At 35.9% G+C, this 18223-nt stretch overlaps 1 pseudogene; it reads left to right on the plus strand.

The window, feature by feature from the left end:
• Positions 1 to 1930: 1930 nt before the first annotated feature.
• On the plus strand, positions 1931 to 17061 carry LOC112426160 (olfactory receptor 10R2-like; annotated as a pseudogene).
• Positions 17062 to 18223: the final 1162 nt, after the last annotated feature.

The following is an 18223-nucleotide window of genomic DNA, read 5'->3' on the forward strand; positions in this document are numbered from 1 at the left end:
ATAGATTCCACTGGCGAAAAGTTCTTCAATCACATTCCTTTTCTATTTTTACAGGATCATCCAGTCTTCTCTGGATTACTGCAAAAACCTCAAGTCCTGTGGTCCCTAATCCATTCTTCACACTGCTGCCAGGGAAGTCTTAGGGTTGTCGTGATGGTTAAATTAGAAAATATGAGTTAAACACTTACAAAAGTTGTCTGGCATATGCTGAGCATTATTTTAGTGTTGATTTTTATTATCATTGTCATCATCTTTCTAAAATAAAAATCTGATTAAATTATGTCCCAGATTATAAAACTCTCAATAGTTCCTAACAGATTTGAAGGTACATTTTAACTCTTTGTTAAAAATTCTACCAAAGTACTTGTTGTTCTAATACAATATATTGTTTCATGCCTCTTTACCTTTACATGTATTTTCCCAAAATTTATGATTTCTTATCATTTGTCTACCCACTACTCAGATTTCAAAATTTCATTCAAACATAACCACCTCTAAGAAGTTATTGACCTCCATAATCCAATTTGTATTTATTTTCTGTATTTTTTTATTGTGACATATGCATATCTCTCATAATGCCACATCAAAACGTGCAGCAGTCACTGCTTTCTATGTTTCCTCCTATGGGGGTTAATTTTTTTCTTTCTTTCTTTTTTATTTTCTTTCTTTTGAGATGGACTCTCACTCTGTCACCCAGGCTGGAGTGCAATGGTGTAATCTCAGCTCACTGCAACCTCCGCCTCCCAGGTTCAAGTGATTCTCCCACCTCAGCCTCCTGAGTAGCTGGGATTACAGGTGCCCACCACCACACCTGGCTAATTTTTGTATTTTTAGTAGAGATGGGGTTTCACTATGTTGGCCTGGCTGGTCTCAAACTCCTGACCTCAGGTGATCCGCCCCTGCTCAGCCTCTCAAAGTGCTGGGATTAGAGGCGTGAGCTACTGCGCCTGGCTGGGGGATTAATTTCTTTCTTTTTTTTTTTTATTTTTTGAGACGGAGTCTCGCTCTGTCACCCCGGCTGGAGTGCAGTGGCCGGATCTCAGCTCACTGCAAGCTCCGCCTCCCGGGTTCCCGCCATTCTCCTGCCTCAGCCTCCCGAGTAGCTGGGACTACAGGCACCCGCCACCTCGCCCGGCTAGTTTTTTGTATTTTTTAGTAGAGACGGGGTTTCACCGTATTAGCCAGGATGGTCTCGATCTCCTGACCTCGTGATCCACCCGTCTCGGCCTCCCAAAGTGCTGGGATTACAGGCTTGAGCCACCGCGCCCGGCCAATTTCTTAAGGTAAAAATTACCAATTATTTGAGCTCAGATCGCCTAAATGTAACACAGTTCATGACTGAAACTAAACTTCGTAATACATAAATACATCAATGCTGTCTCTGGACACTATAAGTGAGTTCTCCCACACTGTGCCGCATCTCCCAGATTTGCTCCTTGCTGCTGTCACTGCTGGATCTACAAGCACCTGTTAGTCCATTGCTCTGCCATTTCTCAAAATATATTCCTTCCCTTGAAATAGAGGCTTAAGTTAAGGAGTAAACATTCTTGTCTCCAGCCAAATGTCAAAAATCAGGAACTGTAGGAGGAAGCCCATGGGAGATTTTTCTGCTGATTGTGTTTCCAGTAGCTTCTAGATTTTTAATGAGTCACTTCACCAAAGAATCTAAAATAGGAAACCAACTAATTTCCTGAGTCTATTGCGTAGTTTATCTATTTGGCAAAAAAGCCTTGAGGAGCATTTTTCCCTTGGATCATAGTTGCTAATTGAGGGAGGGCAGAATGTGTCAGAAGCAATGTGGTCATAGCTCCCTAGGGGGCTAGATAGTAAAATTACCAAGCAGGCATTGATGCTAATGTGAACCAGAAAAAAAAAACCCATTAATTATACTCAAGGTTGTAGCTGATCCAGCCCATATAGAAAAGGCACAATGACCACTTTTCTGGGGAGTGAAGTAGTAAGTCATTTGTTGCTGTCTTGAAAAATTTTAAGAGACTAGCAGGAAGATATATAATATATTGGGAGCATGCTAGTTTTGGCGAATTATTTGGACTTTTCCTTAAAGGGCCTGGGCCATGATTAAGATACAGAGCAACTGCATTCCTCTGTACCCCAGGATTCATATTTTAAAGAATGTGAAACTCTCTCATATTGGAGATTTGGTCTTTATTCAGTGGACAGCTTGAAGAAATTAAATTATCTAAAACCTTAGGACATAATTATGTCATTTCAAATATCTTAGCTAGTTATGCCTTTTATCTTATGTTTAATTCAGAAATTGTTGAGATTTTCTTCGAATTGCAGTTTACAAATACATGACAGCGAAGGATTGGAAGGTGGTAATAGGAAAAGTAGCTGGATGGGGAGACAAAATAACGCTCAGGTTGAGGTCTTAAGGTCAGGAAAAAAGAACATTAGAGATATTGCAGAATGGTCAAAAAGGCTACCCTTAGCATCAGTCTTAAGAAATGAAGGAAGAAAGGAAGGAAATATTTAATTAGGGCTTCTTGTAATTCTGGGTTATGTTTTTTACTTACGCTGTCCAATCATCTTTATAATAACCCATATTACAGAAGAGAAAACTAAGATTCAGGAGGATTAATTTATTTGCTCAAAGAAAATGCTGAAATAGGAATGTGAATTCCGTCTCTAGTGCTTTCTTCATAACAAATTTTTATCTAGCTTCCTTGATCACTCACTGGAATTATCTTTACAAACTACATGAAAAATACGTACAAATTAGTTGCAATGATTTATTTATGTATTAATTTGTTCAATTATAATTTTGTCAGATTTTGAATATTTGTTCTTGCTAGAAACTCTGATGCTGATGTGGTTAGAGAGATGTATATAAGTGTTTGGTGCATGGCACAGAAACTTTTGTCAAATGAACAACATAGTCTTTGACTTCTAAGAGCTTGAATTGTACTAGGTAAGAATGATCATTTTATAGAATGATCTAAAACGTAAGAAGTCCTAGAATGCATGTTTCACAAGGGCAAAGATCTTTGCTTTTTTCACTGTTGTATCTCAAACACCAAATATGATGTCTCAGATTTAGTAATGTATACAATAAATAGTTTTTAAATTGAAATAGTGCTTGGAAACCTGACTTACAGGGAAGTCATTTGAACGATTAGAAGATCTGCCCTAACACAGGACAAGGCTCTTTGCATGTTCAATGAACTATGAAGTTCCATATGATTAAAACATTGGGATAAAATCTTGGAGCTGGAATAAATATTTGTGGTGTTGTAAGAGATCAAATTATCAACAGCCTTTTTCCTTGTCTTTCCTTCCCTTTTTCTTCCCTTTCTTTCTTTCCCTTTCTCCCCCTTTCTTTCCTTCCCTTTAACTCCCTTTTTCCTTCCTTCCTTCCCTCCCTCCCTCCTTTCTTTCTCTCTTTCATTCTTTCTTTCTTTTTTTCTTTCTTTTCTTTCTTTCTTTCCTTCTTTTTCTCTTTCTATCCCTCTTTCCTTCTTTCCTTCCTTTTTTTCTTCCTTCCTTCCTTTCTCTTTCTTTCTCTTTCTTTTCTCTCTCTTTCTTTCTCTCTCTTCCTTCCTTTCTTTCTTTCTTTCTTTCCCTTCCTTCCTTCCTTTCTTTCTTTCTTTCTTTCTTTCTTTCTTTCTTTCTTTCTTTCTTTCTTTCTTTCTTTCTTTCTTTCTTTCTTTCTTTTCTTTCCCTTCCTTCCTTCCTTTTCTTCTTTCTTTCTTTCTTTCTTTCTTTCTTTCTTTCTTTCTTTCTTTCTCTTTCTTTCTTTCTTTCTCTCTCTCTCTCTCTCTCTCTCCCCCCCCCTCCCTCCCTCCCTCCTTCCTTCCTTCTTTTCTTTTTCTTTCTTTCTTTTAAGAAAATTGGAATTTTGCAACATTTGCAGGGATCTTTTAGGGTTCTGAGTTAGAAGGTACTTGGTTAAATGTAAATTTAAATGTCCCTATGATTGCCACTTCTTAGTTGAACTGTTTCAACACCCACCTTACCATTTATTCTCCTCTCCTCTCCCATCTTCTCCCAGCTGTTCTCTGTGTTTGCAATGCCATGCCTCCCATTCTCAGGCCCCTCTATCTCTGCTGCCCAAATCACTCTGCAAAATAATCTCCTCCAATTGCCCTTCCCAAGTCAACAGGGGTGGAGGTAAAAATGAAAAACAAAATGAAACAAAACAAAACCCTATAGCTTCCTACTTTGAATAAATTTGTTTCTTCTAATTTCTCCCTTCAGGCTGGATACAAGAAAGGAAAGGCAAACAAAAATAAAGAGTGTCATAATATATTTATTTTTTAAAAGAAATACAGATTCTTTTCAGATTCCATAGTTCTGGCTCTAGAGAGGAATCAGTCATGTCAAAAACACCAGATATGGGTATCAGGGGGCCTGGAGAGAAAAAGAAAATTCATTCTCCAATAAAGATATTATGAATCAGTTGGTCAGCTCATTGAGTGTGTATTCTATTTTCATAGTTCTGTCTGCAAGAAAAAGTACAAATATATTTTAATTGACACCTAGTATGCATGTGCACATATACAAATTGAAATAAAATATTCACTTTAAATAAGGACTACTCAGACTGGGTATGCTTTATTCTAATCTTCTCTTCCTATATCTGCTCTCCATTTAAATTTAAAAACTGCTGAGGTAGACCACTAATTTGATTCTATAGCCTCAGTTATGTGATAAACATAAAGTTTCAAAATTACTGTCTTAAAACATATTTATCTATAAGAGAAAAGAGACCAGTAAAAAAAATAATAATAGTAAAGAAAATAATGCCATTAGATAGAGCACTTCTTATGTAGTAGGTGCTGTTCTCAGAAGTTTACATAAATTAATACACTTAACATTAATCACAGCCTCTTTCATAGATGAGACAACTACATTATAGCGAGGTTAAGTAAGTTGTCTAAGGTTACACAGTCACCCAATGGAAGAACTGGGACCCAAAGCCAAGTTACCTTCCTCTAGATTCCATACTGTCATTCAATACACAGTAATACTGCCTTTCTTAAAATAAGTACTATTAGTTTGTGTTACGATTTTCAAATTTTCGTTATTATAAATACATTTTTACATATAAATCTCTACGGGCAACTTTTAAGAAATAGAATATTGCAATAAATTAGATAAATATATTCAAGGATGTTGATATATTTTGCTAAATTTCTTGGCATAAACAAGAGCAAATTATATTTTTGAGACGGAGCCTCGCTCTGCCGCCCAGGCTGGAGTGCAGTGGCCGGATCTCAGCTCACTGTAAGCTCCACCTCCTGGGTTTGAGCCATTCTCCTGCCTCAGCCTCCCGAGTAGCTGGGACTACAAGCGCCCGTCACGTCGCCTGGCTAGTTTTTTGTTTTTTTGGTTTTTTTTTGTTTTGTTTTTTTGTTTTTTTTTGTTTTTGAGACGGAGTCTCGCTCTGTCGCCCGGGCTGGAGTGCAGTGGCCGGATCTCAGCTCACTGCAAGCTCTGACTCCCGGGTTTACGCCATTCTTCTGCCTCAGCCTCCCGAGTAGCTGGGACTACAGGGGCCCGCCACCTTACCCGGCTAGTTTTTTGTATTTTTCAGTAGAGACGGGATTTCACCGTATTAGCCAGGATGGTCTGGATCTCCTGACCTCGTGATCCGCCCGTCTCGGCCTCCCAAAGTGCTGGGATTACAGGCTTGAGCCACCGCGCCCGGCCTATAATCTTATTAGTAAACTTTTTGTTACTTGTCATATAACACCACCAGTTAATTTGATAGGTGTAAATAATGTCTCTACTTTACTTGAAATATACTTCAAGTTAAATTATATTTTTAACATAAATTTTTACATGTTTGACGCATTCTATTTCTATTTTATAAACTGTATGCTTATATCTATCTGCTTCTTCAAAGTTTGTTATTTTCTCCATCACTTTGTAATAAACTTTTTATTAATGAATTTATTTGAAGAATATTTTTGGTAGTTTCCCATTTGTTGTTTGCTTTCTAATATTTCTAATGGTGCCATTTTTGTAAATATTTTATTTTATACAAATTGTTGCTTAATACTGCTTGATAATATTCCATTATTGTGTAAGTTTAGCTTTTCAAATTTTCTGTCCAGTAATACAATGTTTTCTATTCTTCAATTTTTTTTTGTATTTTATTAACATATAAAATAAATTTTGAACGTATGTGTTGAAAATTTAAACTGATATTTAAAATGTATTGAAGATGTATTTATTAAGTTACTACTATATGTCAGAAAGAATTTAGACGGCATTGAGATGTTTTATACTTTAAAAATAATTAAATTTTTGTTTAGGTAAATAAGGTATAAACTTTCTTCTGATAACTGCTTTAAATTTAGCCCATATAGTCTAATATATATAGCTGACATTATTTTCTAGAATTTATTTTATTTTACATTGAATTTTCCCTTTGCCCCAACACTTGTTTAATAGTATTTTCAGATTATCGTATGGTCAAGCCTGTAATCCCAGCACTTTGGGAGGCCGAGACGGGATCGAGACCATCCTGGCTAACACGGTGAAACCCCGTCTCTACTAAAAAATACAAAAAATCAGCCGGGCGTGGTGGCAGGCGCCCGTAGTCCCAGTCACTTAGGAGGCTGAGGCAGGAGAATGGTGTAAACCCGGGAGGCGGAGCTTGCAGTGAGCTGAGATCCGGGCACTGCACTCCAGCCCGGGCGACAGAGCGAGACTCCGTCTCAAAAAAAAAAAAAAAAAAAAAAAAAATTATCATATGGAAGAGCTTTCAAAAATATGATTTTCATAGATTTTATTTTTATTGTTACTGATCAATGGTTTTGCTCAAATGTACAGATAGATTTTCCGTATTCTTTTAAAAATTTTAAATTAAAAACTTAAAATAATTAAACTTAAAAATTAATGTTTTAATTAATGCTTCTTTAAATGTATAGGATAAATGTGTAAGATACATTTTAGTCTTTGCTGTTTTTGATCAATGTTTATGAGCACTTGGATAGTCATGAATATGAATAAGATGAAAGGGTGATGGATCATTTAAATGTATAGAAACAAGTATTTTATTTCATCGCATTCTGACTGGTGTGAAATGGTATCTCATTGTGGTTTTGATTTGCATTTCTCTGATGATTATTGATGATGAGCATTTTTTATAAGTTTCATGGCTGATTGTATGTCTTATTTTGAGATGTGTCTGTTTATATCCTTTGCACATTTTAAAATGGCATTTATTGTTTGTTGCTTGATTTAAGTTTCTTATAGGATTCTGAATATTAGGCCTTTGTCTGACACATAGTTTGTGAATATTTTCTCCCATTCTGTAGGTTGTCTGGTTCAATATATGAAAATCAATTAATGTAATTCATGACATAAACAATTAGAAATGAAATTCATATGATCATTTCGATAGATGCAGAAAATCTTTCAATAAAATCTAACATCCCTTCATGATAAAAGCCCTCAACAGACTAGTCTTTGGGGAACATATCTCAAAATAATAAGAGACATCTATGACAAATCCACAGCCAACATCATATTCAACAAGCAAAAGCTAGAACTATTGTTCTTGAGAACTGAAACAACACAAGGATACCCATTCTTACCACTCCTATTCAAGGCAAGAGAAAGAAATAAAAGGCATCCAAATAGGAAGAAAATGTCAAACTACTGGTCTTCGTTGTTGATATTATTCCATATCTGGAAAACTAATTTAAAGGCTCTGCCAAAAGGCTCCTAGACATAATAAATGGCTTTAGTAAAATTTTAGGATACAAAATCAATCTAAAAAAATCAGTAGTATTTCTATACGTCAATAATGTCCAGGCTGAGGGTCAAATCAAGGGCATAATTATATTTCAATAACCACAAAGAAAATAAAATATCTAGAAAAGCACCTAATGAAAGAGGAGAAAGGTCTCTACAAGGAGAACTACAAAACACTGCTCAAAGAAATCAGAGATGATGCAAATAAATGGAAAAACATTCCATGCTCATGAACTGGAATAATCAATATTGTTAAAATGGCCATACTGTCCAAAGCAATTTACAGATTCAATGCTATTCCTATCAAACTACGAATGTAATTTTATCAGAATTAGCAAAACTATTATAAAATTCATATGAAACCATAAAAGGGCTCAAATAGCCCAAGTAACCCTAAACAAAAAGAACAAAGTCAGAGAGAAGTATCATACTAGCCAACCTCAAACTGTACTGTAATGTTACAGTAGCCCAAGCAGCATGGTTCTGGTGCAAAAACAGATACATAGACCTAGGGAACATAATAAAAAAACTTAGAAAGCAAGCTGCGCATCTACAACCATCTAATCTTCAACAAGGCTGACAAAAGAAAACAATGGAAAAAGGACTCCCTGTCCAATAAATGGTGCGGGGATAACTGGCTAGCCATCTGCAGAAGAGGGAAACTGGACCATCACTTTTCACCATATACAAAAATTAACTCAAAGTGGATTAAAAATTTAAATGTAAAACCTCAAACTCTAAAAATCCTGGATGAAAACCTGGGGAATACTATTCTCAATATAAGCCTTGGCAAAGAATTTTTGGTTAAGTTCCCAAAAGCAATTGCAGCAAAAACAAAAATTTGTAAGTGGGAGCTAATTAAACTAGAGCTTCTGCACAGCAAAAGAAACTATTGACAGAGTGAAGAGATTCTTATTTCTACTTGTTAGAACCTGAGAGGAGGTTTAGGTGCAGTAATTAGAATAAATTTCATATAAGCTAATTTTATTTAATGGGATTCTACCTGAATAAAAAGTATTCTTGTCTTCTCTTATACTAACATTTAATTAACGGTTACTAGAAAATCAAAAGTATACTACATTGCTTTGACTTTTTACTGCAGAAAAAGCGATTATAAGTTTCAAACCTCAATTTTCATTTTTTCATAAACCATATACAAAGTTTTTCCTAAAAGCAGTTTATGTATCAGAATTCAATGACTCTATAACAGACCATGTTTTATTTAAGGCATGCTGGGCTCCATGTGTGTCTATAGATAAAGATGATGGATAAGGAAAGAAGAAAGGTGATAAGGATAATTCTAGTCAATTCAGAAAATACTTATTCTGCATATAAATACAGATAATTATTCACAATCTGTTTGCTTATTTTTCTTGAATGTCTACATTATCGTTGTTCAAAGTGGGGAATAAGTGATATTAACCTAACTCAATCCATCTATATTGAGCTCAACAGGACCTGTCTCCCAACCCTCTGTTCAGGTATATAATATCTTCTTTTGTAAAATGTGTTTATGGTTATTTTAATTATGATTACAAATATAACTGGGCATTATTAGTGGTAAACTTTAAGTTATCAGCCTGAGAATGCAAATAATCAACTTACAATTATTTCTATCAACACTTACAATTATTTCTATCAACAGTCTTCAAAGAGCTGTGATGTGTTCCGGAAACACTTGAGGATCCTCGAGTAGGACTAAAATGGTGACTATTAAATGGATCACAATGCTCCAAAGGCCTCTATTTAGTGATTAAACTGAACACATTTGGGCAATTCTGATTTCTTTTCATATAAATTTTATAATCATCTTATCAGTCTTTAGAATAAAAAAGCCTGCTGGGATTTGTTAAGAATTACGTTGACTACATAGACCAATTTGGTCAGAATTGCTCTTTATTTTATTATATCTTTAAATTCATGAACATGGGTGTTCTTCACTTAGTCATATTTTATAATTTATCCCAAAAATGTTTGAGAGATATCTGTGCATATGTCTTGCACTTTTTTGTTAAATCTGACACTAAGTTTTTAAAAATGATATTGTGAATTGAATTGTTTTCTTAATATCATTTTTAGATGGTTTATTGCTTGTTCTAGTAGGCCAAATAACGAGCTCCCAAAGATTTCTATGTTTTAATCACTGGAACCTGAGAATATGTTGGATTATAACAAGAGGAATTAAGGTTGCAGAAGGAAAGTCAACTGACAATAAAATGGAGATATTATCCTGTATTATTCTGGTAGGCTCAAAGTAATCATAAGGTTCTTAAAATTGGGAGAGAGAATCAGAAAGTCAGAGAAAGAGGTGTAACTTTGTTGACTTTGAAGACAGAAGAAGGGGACCATGAACCAATGAACATGAGAGGTAGCTAGGAACCGGAAAAGGCAAGTAAAAGGCAATATTCTTCTTTGTCACCTCCAGAAAGGAACAAAGGACTGCACGCCCCAAATTCTGATATTCACATACCTGAATATGTTTTACTTCTTTCTGTCTTTGTAGTTCTTGGCAGAAAACCTCACCATGGTCACTGAATTCCTGTTGCTGGGTTTTTCCAGCCTCGGTGAAATTCAACTGGCTCTCTTTGTACTTTTTCTTTTTTTTGTATCTAGTCATCCTTAGTGGCAATGTCACCATTATCAGTGTCATCCACCAGGATAAAAGCCTCCACACACAGTTTGCTCAGCTGGGGCTATTGGCCAGGAGCCTTGGTTTCTTTCCATATAGATTCTCCAAGGGCTGCCTGGGCTTTCTCAAAACACGGTTGCTAGGGTACAAAAGTGGATGATTCAACACACCACAAGTAGCAGCTACTAGACTTTAGAGACCAGGGTTACTAAATGGATACAGTCTTACATTGATTGTAATTTTTTGGTCAAAGTGGTCACTCATCCTATCTGGATTCAGGGGAAGGAAGCAGCCACTAAAAGTTCCTGTCTGGCTTAATCACTTGGGCTTTTCTCTTACTTTCTCATCCCTGCAGCATCCTTTTAAAAAAATTTTAATTTAATTTGAAGTTATGGGATTCGTGTGCAGGATGTGCGGTTTTGTTACATAGGTAAACATGTGCCATGGTGGTTTGCTGCATCCATCAACTCATCACCTAGGTATTAAGCCCACTTGCATTCCCTATTTATTCTGATGCTCTCCCCTCCCCACCCTCCACCATAGGCCCCAGTATGTGTTATTCCCCTCCCTGTGTCCATGTATTCTCATTGTTCAGGTCTGACTTGTAAGTGAGAACATGTGGTACATGACTTATACAAGAGCAGTTCATGTGAGCACCTCAGAGAGACGTCCATGCGTATCTAGCATTTCACCCACTTCCAGCCCAGGTGGATGGACTCACTGTCAGAAAGAACCAGTATGTGAATTGAAATGGGGAGAAAGCTGATGGGCTTTGTGGAAACCTATATGAAGGCACTGTCACACTTTTCTCCATAATCCAAACTGTCTTCATATACTGAGGAAATTTTTACCAAATTCACATTATATTCCAGAAGCAAACCTGTTTCTAATGTATCTGAAAGATTCTGCCATTCTAGTATTCTATCCTCTATTCTTTATATCTTCCTCTCTTCTAGCTTTCAGAAATAGGAATGTGTAGCTGCTTAAAAAAGAATACTTTTCTTCAATTTTGGAACGAAACTCTAGAGGCACCATGTAGGGAAATTCAAAGGAGATGGTTTCATTGTTGTATATTTTAACAAATGATGCCTGGAGAACCTCCACATTTCTGACTAGAGAATTTCTAAGAGGGAGTCAACTAATCCCCATGAATAATAGGACTTTTTCTTTGGCCAACGAATTCTTATAGTATATTATCATGGTTCCACATGCTAATTAGAAAAATTATGGACAAGTATTGGGCACATGTGGTAATTATCTCCCTGTGGAGGTAGAGAGCTCACTTACCAACCAAGGCATTGAGTCCATGGCTAATGTAAAAAGGAAAGGCCACTGATGACACTCATTGAGGCATTACCTAAAGTAGCCATGGAGAAAGGGCACAGGTAACATTTTTCTGTGGAGTAATGCTGTTTTCTTATTTTGGTCTTGGGAGTTCCTGAAAGATGAAGAAGAACCCTGAGGCATCATGACAAGGAAGACAATTTTGGTAAATTTCACCCAGAAACCTTCACAGAAGTTTCTAGGAGGTGCCTGAGACTGAATAAACTGGCAGGTTACAAGGCTCTAGAACTCTGATTTGAAGAAATGTAAAATTTTAATTTTTATTTAGAGACCTTGATTTTTTTTATTAAGAAGACCAGTGACAGTCATTTATTTTTGTGTCAAATTTTAAAATTGTTGAGTTTTTCCCATGAGCTAGTGATCTGTTTACCCCTAGTTATTACTAATGAAAAAACAGAATTTGTAATCAAATGACAGAAAGAAAAGCTGAATAGTGGAAAAAATAAAGATAAAGATTGAAACCAAGGCCAAAGCAAAGACAGAGACCCAGGATAAGTCTTGATTATTTCAGGGGTGGGGGTAGTATTAGTCTTAGAAAGGAAGAATAAAAAAATTACAGTAAACATACACTGCATGAGGAATACAGAAATGTTTCTCACTTAAGAGGCACATAATAGTGCCTCCTAAGGAAACCAAGTTACTACAAAATAAACTAATTAGAATTATTATTAATTCATTAATAGACATTTATTTATTCCTGAAGTATCTATATCTCATTTATTTAAATATTGGATAAAGTTGAGGATAAAAAGGGAATAAGATGAGGCGTTTATCCTTGAGGCTATTAAATCTATTGGAGAGACCAATGGGAAAGAAAAAATTAGATATAACATGTTTTAGACAAGCTTTAGATTACTAAGAAGGGAACAGCAGACCCTCTTTAGACATATTGGAGAAAGTTAGATAATTGATAACTCTAAAAATGGGAGGAATGAGTGGGCCATACATGAAGGGGAAATGATATTGGAGGCTGAGATTTCTCTCTCCTCTCTTTCTCAGTGGAATCTTGAGACACAAAGGCATATAAAGGAAACTAAGTATTTCAGTACAATTCCTGTGTGATGAAAACTTAGAGGATGAGATTGTAAATGTATATGGGACAGAGAATCATCTGTCCTATGATTCAGCTTAAGGAATTTTGACTTTACCTTACAGGTGATGAAGAGTTACTATGCAGCATAATGTGAAAATATGAATTCACTATTTCTACTTGTTAAGAAGATGATCTAGTTACTCTATTTTTCTTCTTTTCTTTTCTTCCCCTTTCTCATTTTTCTAAGCGTTTCTTTCAATCTGTAATGCCTTCCCTTCCAAACTCATGTCATTACCTCTTATTTACCAGTAACTGTAAGCAGTACCCTAGACTGAGTTAAGTCAAATATTTCCATAGTAAATTTTATTTTTGACTATTAGTTTCCACATAGGTTCCAAGGATGAGTTTGGAAGAACAGATGGGGTAGGAGTTATAGAGTAGATACTGAGTAATGTGACCTTACTTCTCTTTCAGGTACACCAATTTTCTTTCCCGCACACCAACTTTCTTTGCATACTTTGTCACTGTTAATATTGGGGATGAACCTATAAGTGAGAAAACACTCCAAGAAAGGATATATGGAAAGTGGAAAGGCATAGATGATGTCTCAGGAAGAATGTTAGTGAGGAATCTGTTTTGGTCAAATGCATGGTGTATATTCTTTATTTATAAGGTTTAGAGATAAGGCCATTCAAAAATATACTGAGATAGAAAATAAAACTCTTGGTTCTCTTCCCGTTTCAAAATTTTATTAAACATTTGCCTAAACAAAACAGCAAATATTGATAGCAATTTAGTTATTTGTAAAGGACTTCAAGCCCCTAAATCAAGTGTTTCTAAAATTAAAATCAAAAGTTTAGCTAGTGAGATAATGGAGGAGACTATTTGATAATCAGAAATGATAAATAATATAGCAACATTTTTTACGGGATTTTTTGCTCTACATTCAGAGAATAATGTCAGAGAGATTTTTCATCCCAAAATGTTGAAGCAGAGTGTTAATGTTACAGGGTAGGTAAATATTAAGGTAACAAGTTTTGAAAATCCCTGGAATCAAATATCATCTACTCGAGAGTTTTGAAATGATTTAGAGAATAAAGTGATATCATTGGTCGTTGATTTTTTTCAACAGGTTTTGAAACACTTAGTATATGTTGGGCATCATTCTTTGTGTTCGAGATGCAGTTTCTGTTATCTGGTAAGTTATAGTTTGTAGAGTCAAAGATAACCTTATAATAGTAGTTTGTGGCAAGACAAGTAAGATTCTAGTGACTACTCAGGAAAAAAAAAATGGTGCAGCATGATTAGGAAGCTGTAGGAAGAATTCTTTGAGTAAAGTCATTTTAAATGAAAAGTAAAAGGAGACCACAAAATTAAAAGCAGAAAAACAGTAAGTATAAAGCAGAGACTATTTCCAGATATAGAAAGCAGTATGAAAAATGACTTGATTGTGTAAAAATTCTCACTGCTGAAGTACATATGAAGGAATCTATAATGGCAGTTATGAGTGAAAAGGTGAAACTGGGAAAAGTGTGAAAGACCTAGAATATTTTATAGATAACTGAGAGTCAGTTGGTTTGGTAATATGATAGGATTTGTTCTATAGAAAGACAATTCTGCTGCTATTATGGAGGATTACTCAGAGTGGAAGAGAGAATCTTGGCAGTTCACTTATAATACTATAGTCCAAGCAAATGACAATTACTTGCAAAAAAAGAATAATGAATCCTAAAAGGATTGAATGTGGAAGATTAGAAAAATGGTGAGTTTAAACATGTAGTAGAAATTTATAGCTTAGATGGCTTAAGAGTATTTTGAAACTACTTATTGAGATACAGAATCTAGATAAAAGAACACATTTAGGCAAGAGGTAGCACAGAATAAGAGTGCTTTGATTAAAATGTATGTAATTCAGTACCAGCAATGATAAATATGTTGGAGGCCTTAGGGAAGGTATCTGAGCCCACCTATTCAGAAATTTAGAGACAGTTCTTTGGAATGACAGCGTTTTGGGCCTCCAAGCCAGGTACATCAAGGATAGGACATAAAACAATGGGCAACAAGTGAATGCTGAAGCAAAACTAAATGATTCTAGCCATGTCTTTTCTGTAAGGAGAAATCAGGCCTATAATCCTGTAAGAGTTTGTAGAGTAATCATAAAGCTAGTCCTAAAACAATAGCAATAGTTCAAAACCAATTTATGTTTAACAAATGAATGCATGAAAATTGGTTATATAATTAGTTGTAAAAGGGAACTGTGCTCTTTAAGTAACACAAAGACAAATGGATGCTTTTCTAGATGGAGAAGGTATTAAAAACAGGCGTAGAAAGGTGAATCATCAGACAATGGTGTTACAGCTTATTCATGCTATCGCTTATTGATATATGTATCAGTAATCAGGATAGAAGTGTGACCATTGAAAATAATAATTAATATAAAGGATTTTATAACATTAGGTTACAAGAATCCTCTCTAGTCTGCAGGGAATATGTTCCAAGATTCCATTGTATGCCTGGAACTGTGAATAGTACTGAACTCTAAATATACTGTGATTTTTTTTCTATAATACATGGCCATGATAAGGCTTAATTTATAAATTAGGAATAGCAAGATATTAACAACAATAACTAATAATAAAGTAGATCAATAATAACATTATATCAGCATCACTACTCTTGCACTTTGGAGTCATTATTAAGGAAAATAAAGGTTACTTGAGCACAAGCTTGGTGATACCATGACAGTTGATCTGATAACTGGACGGCTTCTGAGTGACTAATGGGTAATAGCATATATAGTCCGGATACACTGCACAAAGGGATGATTCTTGTCCTGGGCAGGAAGGAGCAAGACAGTGTGAAATTTCAACGTGATACACAGAAGGGCACACAACTTAAAACTTGTGAGTTGTTTATTTCTGGAATTTTCCATTTGATGTTTTTGGATTACAGTTGACTTGGGTACTTGAAACTAACCTGGGTACTAGAAACCAGTGAAAGCAATACTTTGGATAAGGAGGAACCACTCTATTAAAAAATTAGATGGGATCTATATAAGTCTCCAAGTAGGGGACCTGATGGATAGGCTTTATTTGAGCAAATGACTGTACACTTCCTATGAACTTTTGTCCCCAGATTCACTGCTAAAATCAGCAGCAGAAAAATAGCAGTTTGAATGCATATCAATTTAGAAGATCTTCTCGTTACATTTACAACTCTTTTTTCTCTCCCATGCTTGTTGTTTCTCATTCAAACAAGGCTGGCATGGCTACTTTATGAAGGTAAGTCTCCCTGAATTTTAAGTTCCAAAGATCTCTGGGTCTGATCGTATTGGCTTTATTCCATGGGATCAACTCTTCATGGCTAATTCCTCCTCTGTCACTGAGTTCCTACTGCTGGGCTTCTCTAGCCTTGGGAAATTGCAGCTTGTCCTCTTTGTGGTCTTTCTCTGCCTCTATTTGATTATATGGAGTGGAAACATCATCATCATCTCAGTCATTCACTTGGATCACAGCCTCCACACACCCATGTACTTCTTTCTAGGTATTCTTTCTATCTCGGAAATCTTCTACACAATCGTTATCCTGCCCAAGATGCTTATCAACTTATTCTCTGTACTAAGGACACTCTCCTTTGTGAGTGTGCCACCCAGATGTTCTTCTTCATTGGTTTTGCTGTCACTAACTGTCTGCTTCTGGGAGTGAAGGGTTATGATCATTATGCTGCCATCTGCCAGCCTTTGCACTACACTGTTCTCATGAGCTGGAGAGTATGTGGACAACTGGTAGCAACTTGCATTATTAGTGGCTTCCTAATACATCAGGTGTATTAGGTCTTTAGTCTTCCTTTCTGTGGCTCCAACTTTGGTCTTTAGCCTCCCTTTCCGTGGCTCCAACAAGGTCAATCACTAGTTTTGTGATATTTCACCAGTTATCTGACTAGCCTGTGCTGACAGTGACATCAATGGACTGGTCATCTTCATCTTTGGGGTCTTGGTGCTTGTTTTGCCCTTGATATTTATCTGCATTTCTTATGGCTTCATTGTCCACACCATCCTGAAGATCCCATCAGCTGAAGGCAAGAAAAAGCCTTCTCCACCTGTGCTTCCCATCTCATTGTAGTCATTGTCCATTATGGTTGTGCTTCCTTTGTCTACTTGTGGCCCTCAGCCAAATATACATCGGGCAAAGCTAGGCTGGTGACAGTAACCTATACCATCATCACCCCACTGTTGAACCCCATGGTATACAGCCTCAGGAACAAAGATGGGCAGCTGGCTATTTAGAAACTGATTGGAAAGTCTGGGTTTTCTCTTAAGACTCTATAATCAGAATACTTTCTAAGTGTATGGACACCATTAGACCAATTGTGTCATGATTATTTAAATCATGAGATTATCTAGTCTATTTATCTATCTAACTCTGAGGCCTCAGATGAGTTGTTTGACATTTGGGGCCTACATGTTCTATGTATAGCAGAGATAGCAATATTTTCTTCCTGGAGTCATTGTAATTAAGAGAGATTACAAAATATCTAGCAATAAAACATAACTCTCCTCCTCTTTCTCTTCTTCTTCTGGATTTATAGTCTTCAAAAAGGTCTTAGCGGCCAACATTTTTTTGCCCTATATTTGTCTTGTTTGACCAAAATCTCTGATTGTACTCTGTTTAAGGTTATGTCCAGCTTAAAATGAGGTGTCGAGGCCTGAAGGTGGCTTAGATCTAGTGGTATGACATGGCAGGGAAAACTGTACCATATAGGTAATTAGATGATTTAAAACTGGACACTGGTTAGGTCATGACTAAAGCTTTGACTCTTCTCTGAATCTAAATTCTAATACATGGAAAATAGGGATAATGTAATTTTCGTGTTCTACTTCATGGGGGTTTCATTTGTATCTTATAAACAGTATAAAAGAAAGTGTAAAAGAAGTGCAAAATGTGCAACTATATACAATGTAGAACTCATATCAAACAACCTTTGCATAACTGAGAGGATTTTATGTCTTTCAAGTTCTTCAAAACAGGTATTTTGGGATAGCTTTTCTGACTGCTCTTTTGAACCACTTCTTATGTAACATAGAAGTTATGCTACATAATGGAATGGAAAACAATATTCAACCACTCTGTCCCATCTCAGGCTAAAGGTCCCTACATGGCTTTCCACACTGAATTTATTATGAAGAGAAAGCTACCCAGTTTCAAATTTATCATGGGAATATGTAAGATATGAGAGAGAAGTACTTTGGTGATCATCTGGTCCAATCTCTCACCTGTACAGAAATTTCTTCTTCTAAGGGAAACCCTTCTCCACTGATTGAGCATCAACGACCTCACAAAAGGTATGATCCCATTGCACTCAGCTCTTACTATTATTCTCTCTCATTTCAGCTGATGTTTGCCTCTGCTTTTCATGCATTCTATCCCTTGTGTCATACAGTAAGTCGAGTCCTGATTCACAGATGTTTGAGACAGTTATTATGACAATCT

Source organism: Macaca nemestrina, chromosome 1 (genome assembly GCF_043159975.1).
Source record: "Macaca nemestrina isolate mMacNem1 chromosome 1, mMacNem.hap1, whole genome shotgun sequence".
Lineage (NCBI taxonomy): Eukaryota > Metazoa > Chordata > Mammalia > Primates > Cercopithecidae > Macaca > Macaca nemestrina.